This window comes from Nicotiana sylvestris, chromosome 2 (genome assembly GCF_000393655.2).
Source record: "Nicotiana sylvestris chromosome 2, ASM39365v2, whole genome shotgun sequence".
Lineage (NCBI taxonomy): Eukaryota > Viridiplantae > Streptophyta > Magnoliopsida > Solanales > Solanaceae > Nicotiana > Nicotiana sylvestris.
This window is the reverse complement of record NC_091058.1, coordinates 188,619,528-188,630,688: the sequence shown is the minus strand read 5'-3', so window position 1 is coordinate 188,630,688 and position 11,161 is coordinate 188,619,528.

Genomic DNA, 11,161 nt, shown 5'->3' with positions numbered 1-11,161 from the left:
GCTAAAAGAGGAGACTTCATAAAAGAGATATTCAATTAAGTTCTTACAACCAGAACTAATGAATTGCTACAAAATTCAGAAATTCCCTCAAGAATTTGTACACATTAAGTAGAATGTTTAGGGCATGTAGCAACGTAAAACTTCCACAGTCCAACGTAGAATTTTGCGATTCTAAAGGAATACGGTGCAAACTTTTTCGGGAATATCATACGGATTTTTTCCACTCCAGGTATGTTAAGGATAAGCTTTTCCTTTATTTTAGCATGATCACATCATTACACAAGTTTGATAACGAAGCATAAAGAAAAAAAATTCATATCCCGAAATTTACGTATATTTTGCTAGTCTCGCAAGTTACGTATATTTTTCTAGTTTTGTAAATTACAATATTCTCCTTATCGGGACTTCATATTCAATTGAGTATTTCCTTCTTCCAGTCAAGAGAGCAGAGAATTTATATATACAGTATTAATGTATTTTTATTACCATCGAGCTATAATCGATGGGCAGGCCCCTATTAGGTAACCTCTGATCAGATGGTAAGTTATATACCGATCGTACTGTGGCCGAGCGCTTGTGAGCAAGCCCAGTTGGTCAAGATACATAGCCTAGTATGGCCGAGCGCCTATGAGTGAGCCTACTGTCACACCTCCTTTTTCCGCGCCCGCGGGGGCACAGGGGAGTTTTTTCCAATTAAAGGACAATCGAAACGGGATTTATTTATTTATTTCAGAGTCGCCACTTGGGAGATTTAGGGTGTCCCAAGTCACCAATTTTAATCCCGAAGCGAGGAAAATGATGACTCCATATTACAGTCTGCGTACCAGAAATCCGGATAAGGAATTCTGTTAACCCGGGAGAAGGTGTTAGGCATTCCCGAGTTCCGTGGTTCTAGCACGGTCGCTCAACTGTTATATTCGGCTTGATTATCTGATTTTATACAAGTCTGAACTTATGTGCAAAATTTAACTTTTAACCGCTTTTATCATTTACTGTTTTTATCAAGAATTGCAACGTTGTGAAAATGTATCTCGAACCGCGTTACAATCAATGTACCCGCGGTCGTCGACACACTTTGACTCCGTTGAGATTTGGATTTGGGTCACATCAATGTGCACCCGAGTTTAAGGAAATTAAATTGTTAAAGGCGCACCTAAAGCGACTAGCGTATTTATTTTGGGTAGGACCGTGGAATTTTACTAAATGGTCCATCCCGAAGTCTAAATAATTTTTAAAGCAAATATTTACTGAGGGCCCCGCAATTGTATTTTATTTGGCGAGGCTCATCTCATTCTTATTTTTTTTTTCAAAAAATGAATTTGCAACGTCATGGACACGCATCTCGAACCACGTCACAATCAATGTACCCGTGATTAGAAACACATTTCGAATCCGTCGAGATTTGGATTTGGGTCACATAAATGTGCACCCGAGTTTAGGAAGGTAAGGTTTATTAAAGCGTGTCCTAAAGAGACTAACGTGTTGTTATTTTAGGAGGGTTGTGAGATTTGCTAAACAACCCGTCCTGGAAACTAAATGCTTCAATAATTTACATTTAACAAGGGCCCCGCATCTGCGTGTTTTGTTTATTTTCATCGAGGCTCATCTCGTTCTTATTTTAAAAGGATATCCTATAGCAACTACGTTTCTTGTCGTGTTCGTCTCTATCAATTGAAAACGGTAGATAGTCCTAATTAATTACATGCTTGCAAGTTGTTTGTAATGGAATTCGGAAATGCTTAACAACAAGTCGGGACCGAAGCTGCGTGCACAGTCGGCCAAACAAATAATCCTGGGCCCAAATCCAGCCCACGCGCGGTTGGCCAGACCTGGGCCACTGCTCGCTCGATGCGGGCCTGCCTGATCTGTCCTCGACCTGGGCTCGACCCTTGTGAGGTTGAGGAGTGCAGGCTTGCGCCGTTTATTTTAAGGCAATGGTTTGCCAATTATAGGGGGACAATTTATCAAAAGGACACAAAATTAACTAACATGGATAGTTCTATGTATTTAAAGACATGCTAACCTTATAAAACCTAAGATACAACCTACTGCATTGGGGACCCTTTTATCTATCAGCCTACATATACAAACTAACATTCAATCACCATATATTGATATCTACTGGGCACACAGGCTACCTTCAGTATCTAAACAAGAATGTAAACTATTATACATTAAATGAGGTTCAATATAACAGTCTATGTACGAAATAAACAACTTCAGCTCTTCTCTTTTATATTCATGCTTAAACTCTCAAGTTACATTGGCACTGTTAATCGCGTACCTGGTATAGCAAAGCAGAAGAAGAAGGAGAATTGTCAGCTGAGGGGTATGCGGCAAATACAACAACAGCAGATAAACAGCAATAACACAGCAACAATCCAACAACCACAAATGTTTTCCACAGCCCACAAACAACCAGCAATATTTCCCAGAACAAAGAAAACCAGCAAATAGTCGAGCACCAAATGAGCAATCCCAGGAAAGAGTGATGAAACAACAGCAATACCAGAGTATTCAATGCAGCAACACCAACAGTTCAACAATCACAAGCAGCTCAGTCAATGCAAACCACAGAACTTGGCCGAGACAGCTTGACCAATATGAACTCTTATACAACTTTTCAGACAGTGTTTGGTTACAGTGTTTACTGGAAATTAACTTATGTTTTCAGTCTTTTTCTTTAAACTCACAAGACCTCTCCTCAGACTAAAAAATTTTCCAGCCTTTTGTTTTATCTTTTTCTGAAGACTAAAAGTCCAGCCCTGTTTAAGTTATCAAATGGCCTATTTATAGGCCAAATGAAACAGTACAGCTGAGCTGCCTGCCTTGCCAATTGGCAGAATGCCCATACTCTTTAAGCCCATGCCTAAGCATCTTTGGTGCCAGCCCCTTTGTTCCCCACGCCTGGTCTTTGTTTAATCAAGAGTTATGGGCTCGTTTTATTTATTCATTTTAAGCCCCATACTCTTATGTCTTGTCCCCCCATTGGCATTAGTTTAATCCCAAATTAGTACCCTACTTGTCAGTTCATTTAAACTAATCATTTTTGTTCTTTGCAAACCCCAGACTACCCCTGTCAACCTTGATTATTACTGCCCCTGCCTATTGCAGCATCATGGCATTGTTGAACTGATGAAAGTTCAAATTCAAGACTGCCTCGACTGAATCCTTTTAGTCATTTTTACAATGCCAACAAACCATTTCAAACATTACTGGGGCATTCAGTCAGTGGCCGAGTTCAATTAGTTACGTGAAAATACTAGCTCATTCGATTCATTAGTTATAGCAAACTAATCGACGACATTTATCGAGTCGACTATACTAATTATAACAGGTAATAATCAGTCGCTCATATAAATAATACGTTCAGGGACCTAAAGGGTATCAGACAACTTTTGTTCAATTACTGGGGCCTATATGAATTATTTATGCGACGACTATACTAATCGGACATGCTTTTCACAGAGTGTATTCAGAACACAAATAGAAGACAATCGACCAAATAAAAGGTCTTTACAGAGATGAAAGAAATCCAAAAAATAACAAAATAACAACCAAACACAAAGAGATATGCTGACAACTTATTTAGAAATAAAACAAAAGAAAGGAAAACTTACCAAAATGTTTAAATCAAACAGACCCAAATCTGATTCAACTTCGAATTTTTGAGGCCGAACAAACTTTAATCAGGGTGTTCTCACATGAGAACACCTTGATTAAGGTCTATTAGACCTCAAACCCATGTCAAAACTGGCCGGGTTCCCCAGGTGCATGTGTTTCAAGTTCTGGATTTCCAGATCTGGATTTTTAGGAGTTGTGGGTAGATTCGGACCAAACCAAGCTTGGTTTGGTCACGAGGAAGGTCAGGGGAGTGTCTGGTATGAAGATGGGATGGTTTGGCATAGATCCGGGTTCGACTCAAATCTTCAAATGAAGATTCGAGACGAACGGAAGTGATTCGAGGCTCGTGGTTAGTGGATTTGTGTTCAGGACAGTGAGGTGGTCCTAGGGTGTTCAGGAGGTGGCCACCGGCGTCCATGCCGCCGGGTTCTGGTGAAAGGCAAGCTAGGGCGGCTGCTAGGGTTTGGGGGGAGGGCTTCAGTGTTTGGATGAAGACGATGAGTGGGGGGGGGTTAGAATAGGGGCGTGGGGTGTGATAGGAGGCTTATATACGGGGAGGCTGATTCAATCCTGGCCGTTGGATTGATTAAAATTGATGGCTAGGATTGGGGAGGCTAGACCATACGGTGCCGTTTGGTTAATCAAGGGGTCGGTCAAAAACGGGAATGGGTCGGGTCATGAGGGCTAATAAGGGCCATCAGATCAATGGAAATGAACGGCCCAGATTAACCGTCCCTGAAACGACGTCGTTTCAGGAGGTGCCTGGGCAGGCCTGGTCTGGACCGGACTTGTGCTGGTTTGGGCCCATCTTTTTGTTTTATTTCCTGGGCCTAACCCGATTTTCAATCCCTCTTTTTGTTTTCTATTTTATTTTTTTTAAAACAAAAATGAAATAACAAACCATAAAATAATGAAATTAAAACCAACAACAATGCAACATTTTAACACAATTATCACAAAAAATATTTCGGTAAGTTAACTAAAAGCCTAGAACGAACGATGCACATATATTTTTTGAATTTTCTTTTACTGACCGAATTATGGTTTAATCACCCTGACATGCATATTTTGTATTTTGTTTGTTAATGATTAAATGCAAAATGGACAGATCCACAAATGACTAACAACACATGTCACGAAAAACTCGAACAATTGTACAGCGAAATCATTTGTCACTATTTTTATTTTCTTTTGGAGCGATTGCTCGTAAAGCAAAAATCACGTGCTTACAGCTGCCCCTCTTTGCACGAAGACACGAAGGGTTTTCGCGCAAAGATAAGCGAGCGATTTTTGCCCGTCCGAATACTCCGTGTGAAGCATTTTTGAAAAAGATTTGACCGAACCTTTGCTTCAGAGGTTTCCTACATATCCTGGGCTGAAAACAGGAATCAGGTCAATGTAGTTCGGGAAATTTGGTAGCTGGGACTACCGTGTGACTGTAGTGCTTGTTGTTGTTGTGCGCTGTTGTATGCTGATGTAGGATGCTACTGCTCAACCGATCTCCCTGTTACATTGCTCTAAAAGGGAAAAACAAGAAGCTAAGCTAGACTGAGGATCATGAGATCTTATCCATCTTCCCCTTGTTTTTGTTGCCTTGCTTTCTTGTCGGCTAACGCTTTCCTCTTATGGCTTTATCTTGTGACTTTGGGAGAGGATGTTGGTCCTTTGCTGACATTTGAATGCCAGTTTTCACCACTTCGCCTGGTCCGCTGGGAACATGGCCTTCTTCTTTAAATCTTCCACTGGTTTCTTCAGTGGCATGGCTCTTCATCAGTATTGTCATACTGGGCATGCTACAATGTTTCCGAACTGCTTCTTCTGAGACGCGTTCTTTCTTCCTTTTGAATGTGCGCTTGCTTTGGCAGACTTCTGCTTCTTGGCGTTGGGGATTTTATTGTTTTTCCTGCTTGGGGCTTTCTGTTGTAACCTTCCGTCTTCAGGTGGGGCTACTGATTCCAAACTCTAGAGCTAAAATATATTCCCGCATTATACTGGTGGGCGACCTAGAACTTAAAATGTATTCCCGCATTATACTGGTGGGCGACCTAGAACTTAAAAAGTATTCCCGCATTATACTGGTGGGCGACCTAGAACTTAAAAGTATTCCCGCATTATACTGGTGGGCGACCTAGAACTTAAAAGGTATTCCCGCATTATACTGGTGGGCGACCTAGAACTTAAAAGTATTCCCGCATTATACTGGTGGGCGACCTAGAACTTAAAAGTATTCCCGCATTATACTGGTGGGCGACCTAGAACTTAAAAGTATTCCCGCATTATACTGGTGGGCGACCTAGAACTTAAAAGGTATTCCCGCATTATACTGGTGGGCGACCTAGAACTTAAATGTATTCCCGCATTATACTGGTGGGCGACCTAGAACTTGAAAGTATTCCCGCATTATACTGGTGGGCGACCTAGAACTTAAAAGTATTCCCGCATTATACTGGTGGGCGACCTAGAACTTAAATGTATTCCCGCATTATACTGGTGGGCGACCTAGAACTTAAATGTATTCCCGCATTATACTGGTGGGCGACCTAGAACTTAAATGTATTCCCGCATTATACTGGTGGGCGACCTAAAACTTAAAAGTATTCCCGCATTATACTGGTGGGCGACCTAGAACTTAAAAGTATTCCCGCATTATACTGGTGGGCGACCTAGAACTTAAAAGTATTCCCGCATTATACTGGTGGGCGACCTAGAACTTAAAAGTATTCCCGCATTATACTGGTGGGCGACCTAGAACTTAAAAGTATTCCCGCATTATACTGGTGGGCGACCTAGAACTTAAAAGTATTCCCGCATTATACTGGTGGGCGACCTAGAACTTAAAAGGTATTCCCGCATTATACTGGTGGGCGACCTAGAACTTAAATGTATTCCCGCATTATACTGGTGGGCGACCTAGAACTTAAAAAGTATTCCCGCATTATACTGGTGGGCGACCTAGAACTTAAAAGTATTCCCGCATTATACTGGTGGGCGACCTAGAACTTAAAAGGTATTCCCGCATTATACTGGTGGGCGACCTAGAACTTAAAGGTATTCCCGCATTATACTGGTGGGCGACCTAGAACTTAAAAGTATTCCCGCATTATACTGGTGGGCGACCTAGAACTTAAATGTATTCCCGCATTATACTGGTGGGCGACCTAGAACTTAAATGTATTGAAATTGCTTCCCCGTTCTTCCGAGAAAATTTTCGACAATCGGCAGAAAATTTTCTGCCCCGGTTTTTGGTGGTTTCCCTGGCGTTGCGTCTTGCTGCCATCATCAATTCTTTGCTCTCCTGCAACAGACAAAAGGATTTAGTCAGTTTTAATCGTGGTGGTAGAGGGTGCCTTTCTGGCGAGCCATTTTTCTCTCTTCCCCCTTTCTTGCTCTTTGTCCCCATAATTGGTTGGCGGGCAAGGTTGCCTGTTGGGGGTCTCTAGCCTGCTGGGGATTGGTTTTCAATTTACCCCCTTTTCTGCTTTCTCTTTAAACACATGATGTGGGAGTCTGCTTCTAACCCCCGAAACCAATCCCTTTACTTCTTCCAAAATTTCCGGGCACAATCCCTGCATTGCCTGGGACCGGCCTTTAAGACTGTTTGTATTATCCTGTATTGGATGAATTCCTCTTCGGTTTCTGGTAGTAAGCTTTGAAAAATCCTTTCAAGACACATTTTTAGGAAAAGAAATAAAAGATATGGAAAGGAGCAAATCTTTCTGAACCAATATTTTTTGTGGGAGGAGACAATCAAAAGAACTTATCTGGAGGACCCAACTGGTCCCTGTGATCATGGCGTTCACCATAGATTCCCGACCCAGTCTATTTGTACCAATTGATTTGCTCGATGGTTTGACTTGCTGGGGATGATAAAAGAGTGTTCATTTCGTTTCGAATGTGGTAGTTTTGCTGATCTGTCTCGTCGCCTCATAGTGCCCTTCGAGGGGTTTTCACTGATGAGACTCTCTCTTTTCTCTCATCTCCCGGCGCCTTATGGTGCCTGTGAGGGTTTTCACCAATAAGACTCTCTCATTTCATATCCCTCATCTTACATCGCCTCTCGGTGCCTGCGAAGGTTTTCACCGATGAGACTCTCTCATTTTATTTCTTTCGAGGAATCGGGGCGTTGTAGATACGACCCTCTCTTCTGGAGACTCCTTTGGCTATCAATTCATTCCCAGTCTTACGATCCTCTTCTTTGCTGGGGATTGGTGTATTATTCTCGGTCTTATTTACCTGACTCGACATCTTTTGAACATTGATCGGGAGGTCTTTTGGACGTTGAATGTTGGTTCTGGTGTGGAGTTAAAGAAAGGCTATGAAAAATGAAAATAATTTGATGGGTGATGTGCTACAACTTTTGGAATCAAACCTTTGTTGGAATTTTAAAACATAACTTCTGTCCCAGGTTTCTTGCTTGGGGAATTTATTTTTTATACTTATGTTGCGCTATGTGCGTTACGCACGCTTTACACACACTATGTACATTATGCATCGCATATCCACTATGATGCATACTATGACCGAGCCGTGAGGCGCCTACGTATCCTCTTTGAGGAATCAGGTCAAACGTAGTTCCCACCTTTTGTATTTCTTATGATTTTATCTTCTTTTCCTTTTTTTTCTCTTTTTTTTTTCATGTCCTTTCCATTAGTGATTCCAAAAGAGGGGTATGAAAGAATTACTTAAGGCTCAAAGGGGGAAGCAAGGGTTAAACAGTGTTTGGATAGAAGAAAGAATTGCCTCCGTCATCTCATTATCCAACAAATGCCAAATACAAACAAATAAACCAAAAATTGCCATAATTAAAGAAATTACGCATAATATCTCTTGACTGCATCTGAATTGATAGCCATGTCGACACATCTACCCTCGATATCTGTCAAACACAGAGCGCCGTTGGACAATACTCTGGTCACGATATAAGGCCCTTGCCAATTTGGGGCGAATTTGCCTTTTGCTTCGACCTGATGTGGGAGGATCTTCTTTAACACCTGCTGCCCTACCTCAAACTTCCTGGGGCGCACCTTCTTGTTATATGCTCTTGCCATTCTCTTCTGATACAGTTGACCATGGCACACTGCTGCCAATCTTTTCTCATCTATCAGGCTCAACTGTTCCAATCGAGCTTTTACCCATTCATCATCATCAATCCCGGCTTCAGTGACAATTCGGAGGGACGGAATTTCGACCTCCGCCGGTATCACGGCCTCAGTTCCGTATACCAACAAATAAGGAGTTGTGCCTATGGAGGTCCGGACGGTAGTGCGGTACCCCAATAAAGCAAAGGGTAATTTCTCGTGCCATTGTCTGGACCCTTCCACCATTTTTCGCAGTATCTTCTTGATATTCTTATTGGCTGCTTCGACTGCTCCATTCGCCTTGGGACGATATGGGGTGGAATTGCGGTGTGTAATCTTGAATTGTTGGCATACCTCTTTCATCAGGCTGCTATTAAGATTCGCACCGTTATCCGTGATGATCACTTTTGGGATCCCAAATCTGCAGATGATATGGGAGTGAACAAAGTCCGCCACTGCCTTCTTGGTTACCGATTTGAAGGTTTTAGCCTCAACCCATTTGGTGAAGTAATCAATGGTCACTAGAATGAACCTGTGACCGTTGGATGCTGCTGGCTCGATGGGCCCAATGACATCCATGCCCCATGCCACAAACGGCCAAGGTGCTGACATCGTATGTAACTCTGTTGGCGGAGAATGAATCAAATCTCCATGTATCTGGCACTGATGGCATTTCCTCACAAAAGTGATACAGTCGCGTTCCATGGTGAGCCAATAACACCCTGTTCGAAGGATCTTTCTTGCCAATACATATCCGCTCATGTGCGGTCCGCAAACTCCCGCATGTACCTCTTCCATAACCGTCATTGCTTGACTGGCATCTATGCATCTCAACAATCCCAAATCCGGGGTTCTTTTGTACAATACTCCTCCACTGAGGAAGAAACCATTCGACAAACGCCGAAGGGCTCTTTTTTGGTCTCCAGAGGCATGTTCTGGATATATCCCCATTCTGAGGTATTCCTTGATATCATGAAACCAGGGTTCGCCATCTGCTTCTTCTTCTATGGCATTGCAGTAGGCGTGCTGATCACGGACCTGGATGTGTAGAGGATCCACATACATTTTGTCAGGGTGGTGCAGCATTGAGGCTAAGGTGGCCAAGGCATCCGCAACTTCATTGTGAACTCTCGGGATGTGTTTGAACTTCACCGATCGAAATTGCTTGCTCAGATCATGCAAACATTGTCGGTATGGTATGAGCTTTAGGTCTCGTGTTTCCCATTCACCCTGAATTTGATGCACCAAGAGGTCCGAGTCTCCCAAGACCAAGACGTCCTGGACATCCATGTCAGCAGCCAAGCGCAGACCCAGAATGCAAGCCTCATATTCGGCCATATTGTTGGTGCAATAGAAGCGTAGTTGAGCCGTAACAGGATAATGCCGTCCTGTTTCAGAAATGAGTACTGCTCCTATTCCAACCCCTTTTGCGTTTGCAGCTCCATCGAAGAAAAGCTTCCAACCCGGTTCCTCAGGTAATTCCAACTCATTCGTATGCATCACCTCTTCGTCAGGAAAATACGTTCTTAAGGGCTCGTATTTTTCATCAACGGGATTCTCTGCCAAATGGTCTGCCAGTGCCTGGGCTTTCATGGCCGTCCTCGTTACGTAGATGATATCAAATTCTGTGAGCAGAATTTGCCATTTTGCCAACCTTCCCGTGGGCATAGGTTTCTGAAAGATATACTTCAATGGGTCCAAACGGGATATGAGATAAGTAGTATATGAAGACAGGTAGTGCTTCAACTTCTGAGCTACCCAAGTTAGGGCGCAACATGTTTTCTCGAGTTGAGTGTACTTGACCTCATGTACTGTGAATTTCTTGCTAAGATAGTAGATGGCCTGCTCCTTCCTTCCTGTGTCATCATGTTGCCCCAGTACACAACCAAATGAATTTTCCAAGACTGTCAGGTAAAGGATTAGGGGTTTCCCGGGCTTAGGCGGGACCAATACGGGTGGATTAGACAGATACCCTTTGATTTGGTCGAAGGCTTCCTGACACTCTGTCGTCCAACCTACTGCAGCATCCTTTCTCAGTAGCCGAAATATGGGCTCACAAGTTGCTGTGAGTTGAGCGATGAACCTGCTGATGTAATTGAGTCTACCCAGCAAACTCATTACCTCTGTTTTGTTCCTTGGCGGTGGCAAGTCTCGGATGGATTCAATTTTGGATGGGTCTAACTCAATCCCCCGTCGACTGACGATGAATCCTAGCAACTTTCCTGATGGAACCCCGAATGCGCATTTGGCCGGGTTAAGCTTGATATCATACCTCCGGAGTCTTTGGAAAAATCTCCTTAGGTCTGCCACATGGTCCTCCTGACGCCAAGATTTGATGATCACATCATCGACGTACACCTCTATTTCTTTGTGTATCATGTCATGAAACACAGCAGTCATTGCTCGCATGTACGTTGCCCCAGCGTTCTTTAAACCGAACGGCATTACCCGATAGCAGT